The 24,122-nt window shown below is 39.6% G+C and overlaps 1 protein-coding gene, 1 long non-coding RNA gene and 1 pseudogene across 24 annotated transcripts in view; 1 reads left to right on the top strand and 2 right to left on the bottom strand.

Annotated features, from left to right (window-relative positions):
- Window positions 1-19,865, bottom strand: part of LOC110255421 (uncharacterized) — a 1,062,594-nt gene extending 1,042,729 nt beyond the window's left edge. Inside the window, exons 1-2 of the long non-coding RNA XR_014815065.1 lie at window positions 19,792-19,865; window positions 8,217-8,267 (exon numbers count right to left, since the gene is read on the bottom strand). This is a non-coding gene — a long non-coding RNA (uncharacterized LOC110255421). The remainder of the gene's footprint in view (window positions 1-8,216; window positions 8,268-19,791) is intronic.
- On the bottom strand, window positions 1,384-20,391 carry LOC146399819 (uncharacterized; annotated as a pseudogene).
- Window positions 19,940-24,122, top strand: part of CCDC82 (coiled-coil domain containing 82) — a 30,618-nt gene continuing 26,435 nt past the window's right edge. For 5 of the 23 annotated variants that reach the window (XR_014815045.1, XM_084975779.1, XM_084975772.1 and 2 more), the window contains exons 1-2: window positions 20,267-20,507; window positions 22,480-22,563. The gene's annotated coding sequence lies outside the window, so the exon portion shown is untranslated. Of the gene's footprint in view, window positions 20,022-20,266; window positions 22,564-24,122 lie in introns of those variants that run through there. The other 18 variants (XR_014815050.1, XR_014815046.1, XM_021062696.2 and 15 more) reach the window with 7 other exon arrangements.

Raw genomic sequence — 24,122 nt, 5'->3', positions numbered from 1 at the left:
GAGACACACATGCTGACAAAGCCAAAGCCTTTGTTGGGAAGGGGAACGGGGGTGGAGAGCAGCAGGGTTAGGCAACGCAGGAGAACTGCTCTGACACCTGGCTCACAGTCTCAGGTTTTAGGAGAATGGGGTTAGTTTCTGAGTTGTCTCTGGCCAGTCATCTTTCTCTGCCTGTACTTGGTCTGGCCAGAAGTCTTTCTTGGGGCTCCGGTACCTCTCAGCCAGGATGGATTCTAGCACCAAGGATCCTGGGAGGTTGGTCAACTCCTCCCTCCTATTGGCCCCTCCTAGATTCTCCATATTAGTCTTCAGGGCAGCACCACGTTCCTTATCAGGGCCTCCTACTCTGAGACAATTCATGCAAGCCATACAGTGTTGATCAAGGCAGGTGGTTTCAGTCAATAGTCCCCTAACAAATCCAGGCTTCCTGTATCTTTCTCATGGGGCTTTTGCAGGGAGCCTCCTTGTGGCAAAAACAAAACAAAATAAAAACAAAAACAAATTTCCAATCAGCATTGGAAGTGCCCACAAGAATATCTTGAGTCCATTCAAGAGGACACTCATAAAGGAAGGAGTTTCTTCTTTAACCAGCCCTGAGGGCTACCTCTTCATCCTCATTTCCTACTCTAGAGAATTTACAGTAGGAAAATCCACCCTCTTCAGGACAAATCCACTTGGTACCCATATTAGTGGGTCTAGCTATGACCCCTCGGGGCAATGTCACCACAACTACATCCAACCACAGCTCCAGCGACACACACATAGAAGCAAAGATGATTTCCTTAAACACTTTCCCAGTCAAAAGGACAGTGCTCTCCATTTTTAACATTGCTCCATCATATGCAGTATTTTCAGTAAAGATTGAGCATCCTCAAACTAATTGAGTTCTGTTTCATTGTCCTTCCTTGCCTACATCATCCCTGCAGTATTTTTGGCCTAAATTCCTGACATCTCTAAAATCCCAGTCAAATATAAACAAACATAAAATTACATAAACAAATAATAAATAAAAATAAACACATCTATACCCACATGCCCATATGTCCACACACAATGAACATACATTGCAATTAAAATATACATTTAGGAAAGAATATCTCTCCAAAAGAAATATATGAAGAATTCTGCCTGCAATATAACGACAACATTTTACATTATCCTAAAGAGTAACTTAATCCTTAGAATAGTTTATTTTGCCATTTTCCAAACATTTCTATTTTCTCATTATGTTCTCTTGTATTTGTACACATACCAGGTGGTTTTTCCAGAAGAAAGACTATTCAGCAGCAAACATACACCTGGGTCAGAGCCTCTTGCAAGAGATAAATAGATAAATGATCTGCAACTGTAACATGACAGTTCTTTTTCAGCTATTATTATTCCCTACAACATTGTGAAGATCATAGAACAAACTCCACCCTGCTGAAGTTCAGGACAGGATATGCCCTTCTTCCCCAAAGTAGTATCTGCCAATAGAAAGCTTTTCCCAAGCACAGAGCCTAGAGTGAGAGTCTGGCTCTAAGATGAGGAAAGCAGAAGTTGACTTCTGCCTGCATGTCCACAACTTGCTCCAGAAACCAAAGTCTTTTCTCTCAGTAACTGCTGAGTCTTCCAGCCAAGAATTTTCAGTCTTCTTTTGGACTTGAATCAGAAAAGCTGTTATAGATACATCCAGATTCTTAACCCTGAATCACTCTCGTCCAATTTTGTGAGTTTCTTTCTCTCTTTTCTTTTTATGGCTGCACCTGCAGCCTATGAAAGTTCCTGGGCAAGAGGTCAAATTGGAGCTGCAGGTGAGGCCTACACCACTGCCATGGCAACACCAGATCTGAGCCTCATCTGCCACTTAAGCAGCAGCTTACAGCAATGCTGTATCCTTAACCCATTGAGCAAGGCCAGAGAGTGAACTGGCATCCTCACAGAGACAATGTCAGTTCCTTAACCATCTGAGCCACAATGGGAACTCCCAATTTAATTAATTTCTTATAAGAACACTTTTTGGCGGGGGGGGGGGCTTTTTAGGGCCGCGCTGACCGTATACAGAGGTTCTCAGGCTAGGGGTCGAATTGGAGCTATAGCTGCCGGTCTACACCACAGCCATAGCAACATGGGATCCGAGCTGTGTGTGCAAACTACACCACAGCTCACAGCAACACCAGATCGTTAACTCACTGAGCAAGACCCAGGATCAAATTAGTATCCTCATGGATACTAGTCAGGCTCATTTACCACCAAGCCACAATGGGAACTTCTAAGAAACTAAACTTTTAATAAGATTGTTACAAACCAGTTTTTTCTAATTCATTTTTCAATTATTTAAAATATTACTCTCATTGTATATAAAACTTTTACACATAATTAGTTCTGTTTATGGATTTTCTATTCTCATTGATCTGTCTTCCTCCTCCTCTGCCAACATCAAGCAATTTTAATTTTAATTTGTATAGTTTGTCTTTACTCATTTCCTTTCTTTTTAAAAAAAAAATTTAGCTCTTCTCTAATATTTATTTATTAAAATTAACTTTAGAGCCACTTTGGAAAGTTGAAATTTCGGTGGGAATTCCATTCTATTTGTAGATTAATCTGAGAAGGATTTACTTTTTTACCATATTATGATTTTGCACCCAAGAACATCCACTTAACCAAGGCTTTCCATCAAGGATTTTTTTATTTTCCTCCACTTATGTTGTAGTTCTCTTTAACAGAGACTTGAATATTTTATTTTGGCAGCACCTGTGGCATGCTGAAGTTCCGCATGCCAGGGGACCCACACCACATCAAACCTGTGCCATAGCAGTGACAGGCGCCAAGCAGCAGCATGCCAGGTCGTTAATGCTTTGAGCCACCAATGAAGTCCAGACTTGAACATTTTTTATCACTTTTATTCCTAAGTATTTTCTAATGAGATTTACTCTAAAAAAAAAGAGTAAAGACTTGTGCCACTCTATCTTAATTTCCACAAATGACCTTATCCTCTTCAGCTGCAAAATCTCTTACACAACAGTCTTTAAGGAGTCTACACTCAGTTGGGAAAAAAGACTGTAATACACAAAAATACTTAAATAGTTGGGTAAATGAAGTGGTGCTACGGATTTTTTCTTCCATAGTTTCTGAATTTTTTCTATCTTATCAGTATATATTAAAAATATATTCAAAATATGAATGAGGAACCTGAAAAAGACAAAAAAAAACAAAACAAACGTCTCATTCTTTCCATTCATAACTTCAGCTGCAGGTATAACAGCAGGCATTTACATTCTCTAAGACATTTTGGTGTGTTAGTCACCTCAACAAATTTATAATGTTTTTGAATTTTTTTCCTACACTTTTCACTTCTACCTTTCATGGCATCTAGTACAGTATTACAAAAATAGTCAGTGCCAGGTAAATCCTTCCTCAGTGAGTTATCAGAGAAATTGAATGACTCAGGGAAAAGATAGAGGGAAAGTGCTAAAAAATGTGATATGTCGGGAGTTCCTGTTGTGGTTCAGTGGTTAATGAATCCGACTAGGAACCGTGAGGTTGTGGGTTCGATTCCTGGCCTTGCTCAGTGGGTTGAGGATCCAGTGTTGCCGTGAGCTGTGGTGTAGGTCACAGATGCAGCTTGGATCTGACGTTGCTGTGGCTATGGCCTAGGCCAGCGGCCACAGCTCTGATTGGACCTCTAGCCTGAAAACCTCCATATGCCTCGGAAGCAGCCCCAGAAAAAGCAAAAAAAAAAAAAAAAAAAAAAAGTGATATGGCATTTCAAAATAAAGTATGCACTGCCTTTTTTCCTACCTCCTTACTTTTTAAAAAAATGTTCTTTTTTTTAAAGAGCAGTTTTAGGTACCCAATAAAATTGGGAGCAAGATACAGAGATTTCACATATACCCTTGCTCCCATTGATGTATAATTTCCCCATTATCAACATCCCCAACCAGAGTGGTACCTTTTCTACAATTAATAAACCTACACTGACAGGTCATTATCACCCAGAGTACACAGGGTGTTGTACATCAGTGTTGTACATTGTATAAGTTTGGACAAATGTATAATGACATGCATCTACCATTATAATATCATAGAGCATCCTCTCAGTGCCCTACAATTCCTCTGTGTTGTGCCTTTTTGTCCTTCCCTTCCCTGTCCTCAACCTCTGGTAAGCACTGATCTTTCTCCTGCATCCATAGTTTTGTCTTTTCCAGTAAATGTCATGTAGCTGGACTCAGACAGTATGTCGCCTTTTCAGATGGGCTTCTTTTGCTTAGTAATATACATTTAAATTTCCTCTGTGTCTTTTCATGGCTTGATGGCTCATTTCTATTCTATTGTCTGGATGTACCACACTTTATTTATCCATTCACTTACTGAATGACATCTTGGTCACTTCCAAGTTTAAGCAATTACAATTAAGCTGTTACAAATATCCGTGTGCAAGGTTTTGTGTGATTCTCTCCACTTTTTAAATCTTTCTCCTCTCTATTCTAGTACCACTATCTTAATTCAAATCCTCATTACTTAATTGCTTGAATAAAAAGATTTCATGCTAACTAATGAAACTGCCTTCACTCTTGCCTCACTCTTGTACCTCCTCCAAATTTCTGTTTAATGGATTAAAAACACTTTAAAAATTCTATTTAGGAGCTCCTATAATGGCTCAGTGGAAATGAACCTGACTAGTATCCATGAGAACGCAGGTTCAATCCCTGGACTTGCTCGGTGGGTTAAAGATTCAGCATTGCCGTGAGCTGTGTGTAGGTCATAGAACGCGGCTTGGACCTGGTGTTGCTGTGGCTGTAAGTGTAGGCCAGCAGCTATAGCTCCGATTCTGCCCCTAGCCTGGGAACTTCCATATCAAGCCACTCCCTTCTGCTCTGCAAAAGTTCTTTAGATAAATCAGCTGATAGCCTTGGCAGGGGTAGGGGAGTGGGGGTTGGGGGGGCGGCGGGTGTTCCCTTGTATATGACTCTTTTTCTGTTGCCAACTTTAAAATTGACTTTTTAACTTTTGCCATTTTAATTATGTGTCTTGGTGTGGGTCTGTTTGGATTCATCTTATTTGGGACCTCTGTTTTTCCTGTACCTGACTATCCCTTTCTTTCTTTAAGTTTAGAAAACTATAATTTTTTCAAATACATTTTTGATCCTATTCTCCCTCTCTTCCGTTTTTGGAACCCCAGTCATGTGTAAACTGGCACATTTCTATGTTATCCCATTGATCTTGTATGTTGCATTCACCTTTTTTATTTGTCTTCTGTCTGCTGTTCTGGTTGGGTAATTTCTATTATTCTATCTTCCAGATCATTTATACATTCTTCTGCATAATTTAGTTAGCTATTTATTTCTTCTACAGTGCTTTTTTTTTCCTCAGAAATTGAATTATCTATTTTTGATTGGGTCTTCTTTATAGCTTATAGTTCCTTGTTAAAATGGTCTGTGTTTAGATCAATTCTCCTTCTTAATAGGGTTAGGATTTTTATCACCAACTTTTTGAACTCTATGTCTAGTAAACTTTGTTTTATTATTTTTTTCAGAGGTTTTCTCTTGCTCTTTCAATTGGGAGTAATTCCTCTGCCTTTTCATTTTATTTAACATTGTCTGTCCCTATGAATGTGGATGAAGCAGAGATCTATTGTGGTCTTGAAGGGGTGTTTTTATGTGGGAGCATCCTTATGTAGGCTGCATGTGCCAAGTCTTCAGTGCAAGGGCTGGATTTGATGTGGATGCCAACCATGTCTTTCTTCATGGTGTGTTGGCCACTATCACCTTGATGGGGCTGTGGCTGGTTTTGGAGGCGCCAAAGCCTATACAAGGTGTGAGATGCGGCTTCCTTCTGATCTGTGGCAGAGGTCTCCCTATCAGGATGGGGTCTGTTCCCAAGGTGCTGAAGAAGAAGCCCTGAGGTTTGGGCTCAAGCAGTCTCTGTTCTCCTAAAGTATATGCTTTTCCTTCTCCCCACACTGAAGCCTTTGCTTCAAAGGAGGGGTGTACTAAAGTAATTGAGGCTCATATGCATACAGAGGTCCGATGCACTGCCCATGTAGGCATCTGGGGCTCCACTGAGACACAGTTCGAGTTTGTGTCTTTTCCCCAGTTGTGGTCACCCTAGATGTAGCACAAAGTTGTGGTGTGGAGTCGGCAATGCTGGAGCATTCAGTCTGCTGAAACTGGAGGTCAGGGCAGTTGCAGCACTTCAGGAATTGAAGTGGCTGTGTTGCTATGAGAAGTTGGGGTGCTTGTGGGGCACTTTTTGAGTTAAGTGCCAACAGTGACCATGGCTGCCCTACCTGGACTACACCACGGGCCCCCAGGCTACCTCTGCATCCATTGTTCAAGTCTCTTCCTAGGTCCTGGCCACCCTAGATCCAGTGCCAAGCTATGGTGTGGAGTGAGTGGGACTGAGGTGTTCACTCAGCTTAAACTGGGGAGTGTTGCAATGAGGCAGTGGATCAGACCTCTCTCCACCCTGTCTGGGGGAAAGCCAGCAACTGAGTGGAGGATAGGCAGCCTTTCTATTTGTCCCAGCACTTCTCCAAGCAGCAAAAGAGGGCTAGTCTTCTCCACGTAGGACCCCAGGACTGAGTCCCCCAGTCTGTGGCTCAGCCTACTCCTTTCCCAGGGTGAGTGTCCCCCCATGCAGTCTCTTTCATCTTAATCCCCTCTGAGGGGTGCAGGTTAAGACCTGATTTTTTTTTTTCTCATCCATCCTGATTTCATGGGAAACTTTCTTGCAACCTTGCTTATAGGAGTTCTTCTGTCAGTTTCCAGTTATTTTTCCTTGAGAATTGTTTCACATGTAAAAATATTTTTTCAATTTAATTTTTAATTTTATATTGGAATATAGTTGATTTACAATGTTATGTTAGTTTCAGGTGTAGAGTGAAGTGATCCAGTTATACATATACATATATCCATTCTTTTGCAGATTCATTTCCCATATAGGTTATTACAGAACATTAAGTAGAGTTCCCTGTGCTATACAATACGTCCTTGTGGATTATCTATTTTGTATATAGCAGTGTGTGTATGTTAATCCCAAATTTCTGAATTATCCGGCCCCCCCCCGCAACTTTTCCCTTTGGTAACCATAAGGTTTTTGTTTTTCCAAAGTCTGTGAGCCTGTTTATGTTTTGTAAATGAGTTCATTTGTATCATTTTTAATTTTTTATTTAGGTATTTTTTATGGCTGTACCCACAGTATATGGAAGTTCCCAGCACAAGGATTAAACCTGAGCTGCAGCTGTAACCTATGCTGCAGCTGCAGCTGCAGCAACATTGGATCCTTTCACCCACTGACCCAGGCCAGAGAGTGAACCCACACCTCCACAGTGACCCCAGCTGCTGAGCTGGACTCTTAACCCATTGCACCAAAGCAGGAATTCCTATGCGATTTTTTTTTTTTTTAGATTCCACATATAAGTGGTATCATATGTTATTTGTCTTTCTCTGTCTGACTTACTACTTCACTTAGTATGATAATCTCTAAGTCCATCCATGTTGTTGCAAATGGCATTGTTTCATTCTTTTTATGACTGAGTAACATTCCACTGTATATATGTACCATATCTTCTTAATTTAGTCCTTAAAATGGATTAAAGACCTAAATGTAAGACTGGATACAATAAAACTCTCAGGGGAAAACATAGGCAGAACACTCTTTGACATAAAACATAGCAGTATGTTTTTTGACCCACCTCCTAGAGTAATGAAAATAAAAACAAAAATAAACAAATAAGACCTAATTGAAAGCTTTTGCACAGCCAAGGAAACTGTAAACCAAATGAAAAGACAACTCACAGGATGGGAGAAAACATCTACGAATGAAGCAACTGACAAGAAATTAATCTCCAAAATATACAACTAGCCCATGCAGCTCAATATTAAAAAAATGGGCAAAAAATATAAATAGACATTTATCCAAAGAAGACAGACAGATGGCCAAAAACACTTGAAAAGATGCTCAACATCATTAATTATTAGAGAAATGAGAATCAAAACTACAATGAGGTATCACCTCACACCAGTCAGAATGGCCAACAAGGGAGGTTGTACTAGTAAAAAATGTAAACTCTTATTAGAGTTCCTGCTGTAGTGCAGAGAGTTAAGGATCCTGCATTGCTGTGACTGTGGCATAGGTTACAGCTGCAGCTCAGATCTATCCCTGGTCCAGGAATTTAATATGTCACAAGTCCAGCTAAAATTATATATATATGCAATTGAAGAAAAGGTAAATACCAATGTGAATCACTTCTTGGTTCTTTCTCTGAGTCCAGTAAAGGTGAGCACCTAAAAAAAAAAAAAAAAAAGATAAAAGTGAACTTATTTTCAGAATAGAAACAGACTCACAGACTTTGAAAAACTTACGTTTACCAAAGAAGACAGGTAGGGGAGATGGAGGGGGTGGACTGGAGGTTTGGGATGGAAATATTCTAATAAAATTAGGTTTTGATGATGGTTGTATAATAAAATTCATTGAATTATTATTTTTTTAAAAGGTGAACACTGAAGAGCCAACTACTAAGTAATTAGCACCAACGGGTAGCAACTCTTCCATTAAAATAGTTTAACTTTGATGAAAATTTTGGACTGAGAAACTGTAGATTCAATTTTCTCTATGATTACTCTTCCCTGTTCCCAAGAAAAATCAAGTTAGCCATACTTTACCTAGAATTACATGTAAACTCAAAGTGCCATTAAGAAGCAGTCAGTATTCCAGAACACCACAAGATGGGGATGTTACTCCATTTAAAACGTCCTTTTTCCTTGACACTTCATTTTCTTCAGAGAGCTTAATTTGTACTTTCTTTGTCCAAAATTAAGAAGTCAAGATCATCTATGGTTCTAAATGAAGTTAAAGTCAAAACCATCTATACAAAAAAACTGTAACAATGACTTCCAGTTAAGAGGTGTCAGTGGAGTATGAGTTACGTTGTCCCTGCACTAGGAATTTCCACCTGTCTTTTGCATGCAGCTTCACTGTGGTATGTGTGTGTGTGTGTGTGTGTGTGTGTGTGTGTGAGATCGTCCAGGTGTTTATTATCCTTTCCCTCTACTGCCCTGTTATTCTACCTGTATGCCTTCTATTTGGTGTTTCTGTGTGTCAATGTAATTGTCTCTGGCATTAAATTGTGTCTAGCTTATGATTACAACCCTAGTATCAAATAAATGTCTGCATTTTCTTTTTTTTTTTTTTTTTTTAAGGCCACCCTTGAGGCATATGGAAGTTCCCAGTCTAGGGGTCGAATTGGAGCTACCGCTGCCAGCTTGTACCACAGCCACAGCAACACAGGATCTGAGGTACACCTGCGATCTATACCACAGGTCATGTCAACACCGGATCCTTAACCCATTGAGTGAGGCCAGGAATCGAACCCGTTTCCTCATGGGTACTAGTCAAGTTCGTTACCCGCTGAGCCACAATGGGAATTTCCCATGTGATTTTTCTTATGAACATGTGGGTCTGCCATCCTTTCCGTTTTTATTCTTCCTTATCTCTTCTGTTTTCCATTTAAAAAAAAAAAATCTGGAGTTCCCTTTGTGGCTCAGCAGTTAACTAACCCAACTAGGATCCATGAGGACATGGGTTTGATCCCTGGCCTTGCTCAGTGGGTTAAGGATCTGGCGTTGCTGTGAGCTGTGGTGTAGGTTGCAGATGCAGCTCAGATCCTGCATTGCTGTGGCAGTGGTGTAGGCCGGCAGCTACAGTTCTGATTCCACCCCTAGCCTAGGAACCTCCATATGCTGTGAGTGCAGCCCTAAAAAAAAACCCAAAAACAAAAAAACATCTTAATACATCAGAGTATCCAGGTAGTTCAAAAGCACTCTCAGAAATATTTCTTTCTTTTCCCTATCTTTGTCTCTCTTTTCCTGCTCCTATTTCCCTCACTAATATTTACTAATACTTGATATTTTTTAAAATTAGCTGTTATTTATTTATTTGTCTTTTTAGGGACACACCCATGGAATATGGAGGTTCCCAAATAGGGGTCTAATCAGAGCTGTAGCCGCCTGCTTTCCCCACAGCCAACGCCAGATCTGAGCCGCGTCTGTGACCCACACCACAGCTCACGGCAATGCCAGATCATCAACCCTCTGATGGAGGCCAGAGATGGAACCCTCAACCTCATGGTTCCTAGTCAGATTCGTTTCGGCTGTGCCATGACAGGAACTCCCCCCAAATTAGCTATTATTATTGAAGTGTCTTAAGAAATGGGAAAACCCCTTACTTTTTTTTTATGTTCCCCTAGTGTTAGGTGTGTGTTTATCGATTTTTTTGTTGTTTTTGTTCCTCTGGATGCCTTGCAATGGATACAAGAGGGGTCTCTTATTCAATTGAATTACATGCTTTGTAGACCCTGACTTAAGTAAAAGGGAAAAAATCTCATTTTGATCTACTAAACCAGTCAGAAATCACTGGTTTCAGGGAGAATTTAAACTGGTTTTCTCTGTAAAATTTTTTTTGCAAGAGGCTCAGTTACCTATTTTACCAAAATTTTATGTTTTTATCTAATGTGGAACTAAATTGCATAATTCCACTATCAAGTTCAAGAAATAATTAAATGTTTTCTTTTAAAAAATGAACCATGCTCCCTCTCACCACTCAAAGTTCTAGCTAACACAATAAAACAAGAAACAGAAATAAAAGCACACAGATTGGGTAGGAAGAAATAAAACTGGAGGCATTCCCGGTGTAGCACAGCAGAAATGAATCTGACTAGTATCCATGAGAATGGGGGTTTGATCCCTGGCTTCGCTCAGTGGGTTAATGATCCAGCATTGCCATGAGCTGTGGTGTTGGTCATAGACGCAGCTTGGATTCCCCCATGCTGTGGCTGTGGTGTAGGCCAGCACGAGTAGCTCTGATTTGACCCCTAGACTGGGAACTTCCATATGCCGTGGGTGTGGCCCTAAAAAGGAGAAAAAATAAATAAATAAAACTGACTTTGCTCACGGATGACATGATTGTTTATGTACAAAATCTGAAAGAATCAACAAAAAATTATTGTAACTAATAAATGATTTTAGAAAGCTGTAGTACACAAGGTTAATATACAGAAATAAATTGCTTTCCCATATACCAGCGATGCGACGAGTAGTTGAAATTTGAAGTCAGAAACACAATACCACTTACATTAGCACCAAAAAATAAAATACTTAGGTATAAACCCAATAAAACATGTACAAGATCTATATGAGGAAAACTGCAAAACTCTAATAAAAGAAATCAAAAAGATCTAACGAAACAGGTATTCTGTGTTTAAGGATAGGAAGACTCAATATCATCAACATGTCCCTTCTTCCCAATGTGATCTGTAGATTCACTGAAATCTCAATCAGTATCCCAGCCAGTTATTTTGTGGATATTGACAAACTGATTCTATAGTTTACGTGAAGAGGCCCAAGACCCAGAATAGTCAGTCCAATACTGAAGCTGAAGAATAGAAAGAGAACTAACACCACATGACTTACTGTAAAGATATAGTAATTAAAAGACTGTGATGTTGGCAAAAGAATAGAGAAACAGATTGATGGAAAAGAACAGGGAGCCCAGATGTACCCACACAAATATAGTCAACTGATCTTTGACAAAGAAGCAAAGACAATTCTCAGGACAGTCTTTTCAACAAATGGTGCTGGACCTACTGCACATCCACATGCAAAGAAATAAATCTAGGCAGAGACTTTGCAGCCTTTAAAAAGGAACTTCCTTGGGAGTTCCCGTCGTGGCGCAGTGGTTAACGAATCCTACTGGGAACGATGAGGTTGAGGGTTCGATCCCTGGCCTTGCTCAGTGGGTTGAGGATCCAGCGTTGCCGTGAGCTGTGGTGTAGGTTGAAGATCCCATGTTGCTGTGGCTCTGGTGTAGGTCGGTGGCTACAGCTCCAATTTGACCCCTAGCCTGGGAATCTCCATATGCCGCAGGAGTGGCCCTAGAAAAAGCAGAAAGACCAAAAAAAAAAAAAAAAAAAAAGAATTCCCTTATGATGCTTTTTAATGGCTATTATTGAGAGTAGCTTTGCAAAATTAACTGAAGATCTAGTACAATATTTCAAAGAAAACTCTGCATAAGTTGCATACATCTAGGTAGTCATCTGAGGTACTTTGATTTCTAAATTTTAAGAGATTTTATCACTAAACTTTTTCATTACCCACAGGGTCCAAGATTCTGTTGTTGGATGTGGAAAACTCTAATGAACATGATCTTAATATTAAAGATACAGTTATGACCCTAAATTCCTTAGCAATAGTTGAGTCTTATATAACATATCCTATGCTAATTAGCCTTATGTATATACCCTTTAAAAATTTTGTCACATAAATGACTGAATAAAAAAATGAAATGACTGAATGAAATACATGAATTTATATGGGGATTTTATAACAACTCATAATTTAGTACTTTCTATTGATTTCTCATTTTCAATTACAGCCAATAAAGTGTTTGGTATTCATTATTCCTCCTCTTTGACTTTACTGAGCAAAAAGATAATTAAAAGCCTCATCTACGAATTCTTTAATTCCCGGGCTAAAAATTTTAATAAGAGTCAGAAGCTATAAATCTCAGTTCACATTTTAGTGAGAAACTCAGACAAATGGAGAGCTGTTGTCATAGATGTTTTAAGAATATAAATCTCATGATATTTGAATCAAAACGGAGTAGGAAGGTCCTGAACTCACATCCTCCATGGACATACCAAAATTCAACTACTTATAGATCAACTACCTGAGAAAGATTTGAATACTAGAATAAGTTTTCTACAGCTAGTGATATAAAGAAAATGCCACATCAAGATGGAAGAGGGGCAGAGATGATGTCTCATTAGACACACACCCCCAGGATGGCAACCCACAAGCAAGAGGGATATTACAACTGTGGAGGTACCTCCTGAGGAATAAGGAGCCTGCACTCCACAATGGGTGCCCCAGCGTTGGAGACCTGCACAGGAAAGACGAGCCTGGGTCCATGAATCACAGCTTGAAGAAGATCATCTTCAACCAAGTTTTATATCATGGCTAGATTAGAGAAACACATGTATTATGAGTCTCTAACATTCTGAGGTTAGATGCATTAGCTAGAGTTATCCAGATCAACAGTGATTGGAAATGTGGTGCTGCTCTGACAAAAATCTCAAATGCTTATAATTAAATTAGTGATCAGGAAGCAGTCATCAGGGAAATAACTAGCAGAGGCTAGTAAGATGGAATAGTGGTAAAAACATTTTTCAAGTTATTTCCCCTGGAGGACATTTGGCAATGACTGGAGACTAAAACATCATGAAAAATTTAGTTATTTTTTAAGACCAACTCAATTGTTATGACTTCACTCACACTACTGTATGACACATATCAGAATTAGTCTTGTATTTGCACTTTGTCAGAATGTCATAATTCTTTTTTAAAAAATTTGTCTCCTGCTATAAATCTCTCAAATGCAGTCTTACCATGTATCCCATATATTGCTTAGAATATGTCTTATACACAGAAAGCATACAGTTTGTGTTTGAGTACACAATTGTTGAATGAATGTACTGTTCTCCAAAGTACTGATTCCATGGTCCTTGACCTCATAGCCCAGTATTGAGACACATATCACAAAAATCACTTCCCAATATAACAAGTCTTATAGACTCTGAGGACAGTTTTTACATTATTATTTACAGCAACTGCTACCCTTTGGGCATTCTTTCATATCCAACTTCTAATTGCATGAGACTAGTTACTGTGTTAAGTTGCCAGCAGCCTTAAATAAGTAAAACAGAGTACATTTATAAGCAGTGTAGTCAGTCTTAAGAGTTTGAATAATAGTCTTTTAGAGAGGTTAAGGGTTGGAACACAAACTAAATTTTAGTACTTGAGTGGCAACGAGGGTACCAAAACCAGAAGCCACTATGGCTGTCCACAAGAAGTAATGACCAGAGGCAAGGGCATGTGTGTGCATCAGGAAAGGCTAAATAAGAAAGGAGATAGAATTATCTACCTTGCTATTTCGGACCAATAAAGACTAGCCTAATTTGGATTGTTAAAAACTCCTTAGCCCATCTGGTTGGCACTAACATTAGGATGTTAATGGACTGAAATTCTGCTTCTCAATTGAAGATACAAATCTGGACTTCTGAAGCAGGGTGACTGGAGACAGATTTGGAGTCACAAACATGCAGGTAATGGAAATGGGTGAAGTCACTCAGGAGCAGTAACGACCAAGAACAAAGAAAAGCTTAAAATGTAGAGAATACACAGAGGAGAAGCCACTGGAGGAATTAGTAAGCTAAATCACAGTGATCCCCTTACATAATCCATATCACATTATGTTGGCTGTTTCATACAAGCTTACAATTAAATCAAATGGCTTTGTTTTTTCAAATACATTATTTTTCCACCTTGATTTCAAGATCCTTAAGGACATGAACCACTCTTCTCCTTCTTTATATTTTCCCAAACTCACATCCTCAGTAGTCTTAATCATATAGCAAGTTGCAATGAACTTCTGATTTGCTGAATTTAAACTTAGCAAAGAATTCTACTTCCTTCACCCATGTACCCCCCCAAAGCCCTAATCTCTCATAAACTCCTGCAGGTAACCCTGCTCACACAACATTCTTGGCTACTAGGAGCATGGGTTTAGAGAAACAATGTAATGTAAGTTGGTTTTCTGGGGAATCTAGCAAAGCTCATCAATGGAAAAACCTGGTAAGACCAGACAATGTGACCATATGGCTAATTTCTTAATGGAGAAATAGAAAGCAAGTCAGCCTCTGGGAGGGCATTGAAGGAATAAGAATTGGAGACTAAGAATTTATGACTTTGGGGCAGATGTACCCAAACAGCTTCTGGTGTCATCCACCAAATGGTCCCAACTACCGATTGAATGCATTCAACTTGGAACTGACTTTCTAACATTCCACAGGTGACAAGGAGAAAAGGAGAAATTACAGGGACCATCTACCAATGAACAGCACATACTAGTAAGCCTGGGACTAGGAGACTGAAATGCATTTCAGTACAAAATAAACCTCCAAGCAGGCCACATATCCCTTTAATTTTTTTCTTATCATCTAACCACCCTCTCTTGTATTTGAACCTAACTATTCTCTTCTCCATATCATCTTATTTGGGGGCTTAATTTTTTTCCCTTTTTGGTCTCTATGGGTCTGAGTATATCCATGCTCATGTGCCTCTGGCAGTAGTGTTTTCCAACAACTTTGGGCTAGCAAGACTTTCATGTTAGGACTATACTGTGCCAACTCTTTAATTCTCTTTGAGATTAGCTCATGAACTAAAGAGAAAGGTTTGCATAAACAGTTTTCCCAAAGTGGGGGGGGGGGGTTAAATTGCTGGGAGTGAGAAAAGATCCTGAGCATGGCTAACCAGGAATCAGAAATTAGATGGTCCCAATTTCAAATGCTTGTTAGACTGTGGATAAACAGAGCTGAGACACCACAGAGTAATGAAAATGGAAGACTAACTCCATAAAAGGGTAAAAGGAAAAGGCAACTGCTGCCGTAAGTGCTCTGAAAAATAGATAAGTAAATTCAGACACCTGTGGCAGGTGGTGGAGGAAGGGTGCAGGGAATAAATGTTGAAGAGTGGAAAAGGTTAAAAGGTTAGCCTAGGTTAGATAAAATAAATGTATTCTTTGGCATCAATTACCTGGGTTTAAATTCTTACCTGTAGGCAAGTGATCTACAGCAATTAAGAGTTTGAACTGATCATCATTATTTCTAACTAGTTCATAATTTGAAGGTTATATGATATCAATATCCTGCTTAGAACACATGGTATTTAGTGATTGGCAGCTTTCACAAATAAGTTTAAGGAGAAGGGTCTAAAACAGAACTTTTAGTCTACCGATACTGGCAGCTTTAGGAAAAGAGTGAATAGCTATAAACCAAAGAAAGAAGAGCAGTCTTTCACAGGATAGAAAGTCACAAGATTCACACTCAAGGTCACAAACAGTGAACCTTTTACTAGATATTAAAGTTTAAAAGCACAAACCTTAACATAATGTAATTTTACCACTAGGTGGCAATGGTATCGCTGAATTTCACGGACAAGGTTAATTTTAAAAACAGTAAGCAAATAAAGACAAAGTCAAAGGAGCTTTATGTACTACATATTTTCATTTTAAAAAATGAAAAATTCTTTTATACAATTTAACTTATAGCAGAATGTGTAGTTATCTAATTCAATATGTATGTTAATTTCTGAGGCTTTTTTCTTCTGTCTACTGAGGCAATTCATGCAACAAACACAATTTTTAAACAGTTCTCAAGATAATCCTTTTTTAAAAATTTAGACATGTATCATGAAGAAAACAGAAATCATGGAAAGCTACAAATATTTCTGAAGTTTTAGAATTTTAAGAAAGCCACTATAAAATGCAAAGTATTTCATGAAAAAGTTAAACTTTTAAAAAATAACTGATAAGAGAAATATATATATATATTTAATTTAGGGCCAAAACAAAATAATATGTACTTTGTTTTTAAATTAGAAATGAAATTAATATTCATATAGGTAAATTCTTTTCAATGTCTTGAATAAACCTATACTGTTAAGCAAATTTATCAAAATTCTGATAAATGAATTCTAGAATAATACCCTTTTACAAGTGTCAAAACAATAAATGATGAAATTCCTTAAAGTCTGGCATCTTCCATGATTATTTCGGCTTTCTTCATGAAACAGGTCATAATTTATGGCTTATTAAAAATAAGAATTTTATTATTTATTCTCACTTTTTTTCATATCAAAGAAGCTATGACAAACTTTCAAATTATAGACATTTTCAAGTACATAGTAAAAAAAAAACTTACAAGATATTCCCTTACATATAGCTCACGTCACCACAGATAACATTATAAAACCTGTACTATAATTAGATGAATAAATAATAAACCTATACTGTTATCCAATTAATAATATAAGACCCAATTAAAATAAGTCTATTTATTCCCTTTGTATAAATAACCTAAAGTTCCCCAAATTTTCAACTCCGTTTTCTACAAATAGATCAGAATATCTTAAATATCAGCTTTTCAATAGTTTCCTAATTTAGCAATCACTTCCTATATTTACTTCACTTCCAGAAAAATCTCCCCTTCCCAAACAATTGTAAGAAAAGTATGATTTCTAAGTTATTTTATTAATTCATAGATCAGTTTCCTCTTCATTTTGAACTTCATTTTGAATTATTACAGAGCATCCTGAAATCTAACAATATAGATATTTCTCATTCTATCAGTGTACAAAACAGATAACCACTTAAGATGCTTAGCACAAGAAAAGATTACTATGGCAGCCCTCACAAATCAAGCAAAAGGTTTCAGGAAGTGCTCCATCTGTTCATTGTCACCTGTAACTTCTGCTTGAAACTTTAGGGAATGACACTGTAATGGAAGGGATAACTGTAGATCTACAAAAGTGAATACATATGTACGTGAATTTATACCTATAGAGAATTAGCTTCTGATTATCTGCACAAATAAAGGGGACAAGAGACAGATGCTGCAAAACACATAATTCTCGAACCACTTCAGATACATTTTTGTATTTGTATTTCACAGGACTGTGTCTGGGGATTCAGAACACAAATAAAAAGCCGTATTGCAAAGAGGTTAAGAGTTACGAACACAATTACCAAAACAATGGTAATGTTGTTATACCATTATTGACTTGAGTTTGTCATCTTCTGTTTATTTCTGATGGTGGCTCGAAGTTTACGAACCACCAGTCTATCTGGCAAAATCATATCACCTTGTTGTTCTAGATAATCCAATAAATTTTCAGTCCACTGGAGAGCGGCTGCGTGATTAATATGTTTCTCTGGAATCAGTTCTGTTTCCTCCTCCTCATTTTCACTGGATTCATCTGTTTGGCCTTGTGCTCTTCTGATGATTTCACTGTCAGTTAAGACTTCATAGCCTGGTTCAGTACTGTCCACGTCAAGCCATTTTTCAATGTTCTCAGTAGTCACATTTTCCAATCCTTTGGTGTGCTGTAAAATGGTAGCCACAGCAGCCACTGAGATATCTTCTTCATCAAAGTCCAGGCCTACTTTCTCCTCTATGGCAGGGAGAATCTTCTTCCATGCTCTGCTAATGGTAACTGGCTTTACTAAATTCCACGCCACTGCTATTTCATAAAGTGCATCTAGCAGAGTGAGCTTCTTCCAGAATGATTTCAGGTCATTGCCTTCTTCCAAGTTGTTTTGGAGAAGACCTGCACGATAGTTTCTCTTCAGTGTAGCTATGACTCCTTGATCTGAGGGCTGAATCAATGAAGCCACATTAGGTGGTAAATATTTTGCAAATATTTGGCCATCATCTGATCTCAGGACGTTTTCATTTGGATGTGTTGGTGAATTATCCAACAAGAGCACAGCCTTCTCCTGTAAGCCTTTGGATCTTAAGTGCTCCCGAACTTGTGGCACAAAGATCTTATCAAACCATTGTCGGAAAATTGAAAGATCCATCCATGCACCTTTTTGGCTAAAATAAGAGACTGGCAGGTTTGAAGTGTCAGTTGACTTGAAAGAGCGAGGTTTCTTTGCTTTCCCTACAACACAAAGTTTAAGTTTGTGTAAACCTGTTGCATTGGCACAACACATGACAGTGACTCTTTCTTCAACTGACTTGTGCCCAGGGACTGTGCATTTACCTTTGATTACTGAAGTTCTGGAAGGCAGGCATTTCCAAAACAATCCAGTTTCATCTGCATTGTAGATTTGTTCTGGTTGCAAATTCTCTTGTTCAATAAAGTCTCGAAAGTTGTTACAAAAATCTTCCACAGCAGTCTCATCTCCGCTTAATCTTTCATTTCTAATATTAATCTCTCTAATGCTGTGTCGCTGCTTAAAACGCGTTAACCAACCGGCAGAAGGGTTAAAATCACCATCCATTCCCAAAGCATAAAAGAAGAACTCTGCCCTTTTTGCACAAATTGGCCCAGACACAGGATTCCCTTTTGCTCTTTGCTGGTTGAACCATTCTAGCATTGCTCTGTCCAGTTCCTCATACATGGATGGCTTCATAGATTTCCTCTTGGCCAGAAGACTTGTGGAATCAGAACTGCTTGCATAAGTTATAATCTTTTCTTTATTTTTTCTTATATCCCGTACTGTTGTCTCACCAATTCCATAAATCACTGCCAACTGCTTGGAAGAACCCCCATCTTCAAGTTTCTTTATTATATCAAGCTTATCTTTAATAGTCAACACCACACGCTTCCTCTTCCCTGACATGGTGAAGCTCTGGCACTCAGGTACTCGGCCCACACTTACACGGAAGCAATCCACAAAATCCTGCCTTTTCTCACAGACTCACTTTAAAACAGTCTTACACACTCGTTCTTTCAACCTCACCAGGAACCTGGTGGCCCAGACCTCGTCCCCTCTGGGCTTGGCTGGTAAACAGATGGCAGAGGACGATCAGAGGGGAGAAGTTTGAGGGAACAGGCCTTTAACTTTAAATGGGCAGTAGAAGAGGCCCCAAGTCACCGCGGATAATACGGATTACAAACATTTGTTTTATTCCCACAGTGGCCGCAAGAAAGACTATAGCCCCACAAGCCTCCTTCAGGCCCGGTACCAGGTAAACGACCGTCACTAACCCCTGCCACACCCCAAAGTTACGGTGGAGAGCGGAAGAGCCAGGGAGTCGGGACTGGCCCCCTTCCCCAGGGGGACGGCTACGTTTGATTCCTCCCCCAGCCGCCAGCCCCTTCCACTGCAAGCCCCACCTCCCCGCGCTGGGTTTACTGGGCCTGCATAGTCCCCCCGGTCCCACACAGCCCGCCAAGCCCCTCTCCCCACCTCAGTAGGAACCAGGACCCTGCACCGCTCCCTGCCTAACGCGCGGCGACCGCTCCTCCCCCAGCACACGCTCCCGGAAGACGCCCCCTCCCGCCTCCAGGCCCTGCCCCTAGCCCCTCCCAGAGGCGGGACTTCCCCCCGGTCCCCGGAAGGAGGAGGGGCGTCGCTAGTCTGAACTGGACACCTGGGCGGAGGCAGGGGCGGAGGCAGAGGCGGAGGAGGATTGAAAGGTGAGGGCGCGGGGACGACGCGGGGCCAGCTCGGGGCGGGGACTAGCTCTCGCTTGGGCTGCTAATGGTTTATTATAGGGGCAGGGGAAGCCACGCCTCCCCGCGGGCAGGGAGAGAAAATTCCCGCCGGCTCTCTCTGGATGGGCGGGGCGGCTCCTCTGCGCGCTTCGCTACATTCGCGTGCCGCCCGGGCTGAGCTTCAGTGGGTGGGGTGCCAGTTCCTGGCGCGAAGGGGAAGTGGGCAGGACTGATGCGCGGAGCCCGGGTGGTGATTTCGCGGGTTTCTGGCCTTTCCAGATTCTTGTTTGTTTTCTGCGGGGGGCCTCACTCCTCTAAGATCTAGGGGTTTGTGACGTCCCGCGAACGTCATCGCGAAGCTCTCTCTGAGGGTCCCGTTTCCTAGCTACAGTGCCCCTTCCTCGTGAGCGCGAGGGGCGGACTGGCCGGAGTGCTGCGCCAGGTGTCTGTGTCCCGTCGAGGAACCAGGTTTGTAATCGTGAAAAAGACTCTGGTGTTAAACTCCCAGGAGGATCTTTTCCTTCCCCGGCCACTCATCCCTGCTGAATTTAGCGAACCATCCTCAGTATTACAGATTTTGATATTTCTCTGTGCGAAATTGTGGAGTAGTAAACCTTGGTTCTAAATAGAGGTCATTGGCTTTCCTCTCTTTATATGTTTCTTCATATTTTCCTATTTCTGTCTTGTGCTACCCTGGTTTCCAGCCAGTGGAAGAACTATGATACATTATTCACGGCAATGTGATAACATTTAAAAAAATCATATTATGTAGCCTTAAAATCATGTGTTGTGCTGGCTTGTTTTCTTGTCCCTAGTAGTTTCATCAGATTGTGAGCTCCTTGAGAGTAAAGACCGTGTTGTTGATGTTTTTTCTAGTAACGCCACAGCTCCAAGCGTGCGCTGGCACGTAGTATCCATTCAGTGACTATTTCCTTGGTTTGTTAAGGTTTCTTCTCCAAACTGGCATATAAAAGGAAACACTAAGGAGGGGAAATGTTTTACAAATAGAATGCATCCCTTCTAGTGGAATTTCAAGAAATGGCTGAGGGTTCCACTGCCCTTAATTTTTTAAGTGTAAACCACCACCTACATTGTTTATAGAGCAAGTCCAAGAATTAATCTTTTCTTGGGGATGAATTAACCTCCAAGTATAGAATAACGGATAGTTCTTCTGATATTTCTTCTAGAATAAAGTGTATTAAGGTGGCACCAAAGTACCCTTTTTAGTTGTAGAGTTACTGTGTTAGAGAAAGAACACAAGCCCTATGGATTATCACCTTTACATCCTTCGGCAGACAAAGTCTTACGTGATTTTAACCCCCCGAAGCACAAAGGTGTGATAGTATTGATCTTCATTCACTTATTTAATGCTTTCTGTTTGGAGTGTCTGTTTTTCTCTTTGCCTAAAGGTAAGTTATCATTAAAGAAGCTTGATTAAACTCTCATTTCAATATATTGAGTGTATACTCAGCATATAAAAAATTGCATCCATTTGCATGGATAATTTTCTGAGTGAATTCTAATGATCAAAAGGTGTCTTACCCATCAACCTAGCTTTGCCTTCTCATTTCCTCAGGTTCAGTTCACTCACCTTTCCCTCCGTTATCCTTCTTACCTCCCCATCTCACCTAGTAAAAGTATCCACAATTTAAAAAGAGGAGCTACATGTTCAAGTTATCTTCTTTTTCAGTAACAGAATTTTTGATATTCTGATATTATTGATATTATCAGCAATGTTGAAAAAAGAGAGACCCTGGAAATTTGGCAGTTGGCCAAATGAAACAATTTGTTTAAATAAAATTTGCCCCCTAATATATTCAATACTGGAGTTCCCATTGTGGCTCAGCATGTTAAGGACTCATGTTGTCTCTGTGAGGATGCATGTTCAACCCCTGTCCTCACTCAGTGGGTTAAGGATCTGGCATTGCTGCAGGCTGGCGTCATATCCGGAGTCACTGGATATGACTCTGATCCAGTGTTGCCATGGCTGTGGCATAGGCCTGCAGGTGCAGCTCCAATTCAGCCCCTAACCTGGGAACTTACATATGCTGCAGGTGCAGCTGTAAAAAGAAAAATTCAGTACTGCAATTTTCCAAAATAAATTTTTTCTCATCAGACTGCCTTTCTTCGAAATCTTTACAACTCAGTGGAAATCCCTTAATTTTTGTGATCAGTATCATCAGTAAGATGGTAGAGGGAAGTTTGCAAATTTTCATCTTTTCTTTTCTTGACTATTGGATAAATAATTTCCAGAAGTTTCTGGCTTAACTCATATGCACTAGAATTCAGTTACATAATTTAAAAAGCATGCTCTTAAACTCTTATTTAAATGATTTTAATGGTTATTTTCTGTAACTAAAATTTAGCATGAATGAGAGATAAAATAATGACTTTTTAAAGACATAATTTTTCCTACCTTGTACAAATATAATATTGGCAGCCGTCATTGTGTAGCACTGGACCGGGAATCAGGAGACCTGGTTTCTAATACCTGCTCTGTTGCTAAGGAGCTGTGTGATCTTTGGTAAGTCATTTAAACTCTATGTCCTTGGCTTTGATTTTTGTAACAATAGATCCTTCCTTCTAGAATCATTATCAGAATGTTAAAATATATTTGAAAATGCACTGAAAATTACACAAAGGATTTTTTTAATAGCTTAGCTGTGTAGTCATAGGTATTTGTATAGTGTGACATTCTTAATCATTTCTACTGTTGTCATAAGGCTCACCTCTTGTTATGATTAGTAACTATCTTTGCATATGGTAGAGTTTTGTAAGATAATCATCTAGTGTGTATGAAACTGCTCTTGAATATTAATAAAATCATCTTTCACATTACTGTTCCTGCTGTCCATACTATAGTTATCTACTAAAGCCATGTTGTCATTAGTTTTTACAAACTTTTTTTCATTATTCCTCCTAATTCAGACAGATTTATAAAAAGCCTTACCTTCTTATTATGGTGTAAAGCATGTACACAGCTTATGCAAATTTAGAACTGTATGTGCTTAAAAAATACTTCTTTGTACTGCATGGCTTCAAAATATAACCTGCCTAGTTTATCTGGTGCTTAATAAAAAGCAAAAAACAGTAATCTGTTTAAAATGTGGAAAGGAGGTGGCTCGGTGGTGAAGAATCTGACTAGGAACCATGAGGTTGCGGGTTTGATCCCTGGCCTTGCTCAGTGGGTTAAGAATCCGGCATTGCCGTGAGCTGTGGTGTAGGTTGCAGAGGCGGCTTGGATCCTGTGTTGCTGTGGCTCGTGCGGCCCTAGAAAAGGCAAAAAAACCAAAAACAAAACAAAACAAAAACTAAAAAACCTGGAAAGGAAACTGGGTGGACTTATTATGAAAGCAGTATGGTATACAAAAAAAAAAACCAAAAAAACAAAAAAACCCAACTTTGAAGAATAATACAGAGATCTTAAAAAAGAATAATTTGACCACACACAGTTTTATTCTTTGCTGGTTTTAATATAAAACTTCTGTAAGATGCAACCTAAGTATAACGTCAAATAGAATATTTGGTTTATGGGCTAGGATTTGTTAGATTGCTATTACAATGCTGAATATATCTAGTAGTAATTATTGTCATAAGGTTGCTTACATTATAATTTCTGGTGTGAGGAGTTTCTGTTGTGGCTCAGCAGTAACAAACCCTACTAGAATCCATAAGGATGCGGGTTAGATACCTGGCCCTGTTCAGTGGGTTAGGGATCCCATGTTGCCGTGAACTGCGTTGTAGGTTGCACACGTGGCTCAGATCCTGTGTTGCTGTGATTGTGAGCAGGCCTGTAGCTGTAGCTCCGATTTGACCCCTAGCCTGGGAATTTCCATATGCCGCATGTGTGGCCCTGTTGTTCTGACTTTACATGAGTTGTTACCATTATAGAAGTCATCACACTGCCTTATAAATATAACAGAATTTGTATAATCAGTTGGGTTGTATCTGCTCTCCACCACAAAAAAAGTAATCATCTTAGGAAGCGGTAAACTTGGTTCAATAATACTGCCATTGCGCCATTGCTCAAAAATTTTTTTGGATTCTATTATTGGAAATACCATCAGAGTTTGCAGCACATTT

The sequence above is a fragment of the Sus scrofa genome, chromosome 9, assembly GCF_054392235.1.
Source record: "Sus scrofa isolate SSC_HxYL_T2T_F1_AM1 chromosome 9, Sscrofa_HxYL_maternal_Yorkshire_Landrace_v2.0, whole genome shotgun sequence".
In the NCBI taxonomy this organism is placed as follows: domain Eukaryota; kingdom Metazoa; phylum Chordata; class Mammalia; order Artiodactyla; family Suidae; genus Sus; species Sus scrofa.
Note: the sequence above shows the minus strand (reverse complement) of the source record. Positions and strands in the feature narration are given on the sequence as shown.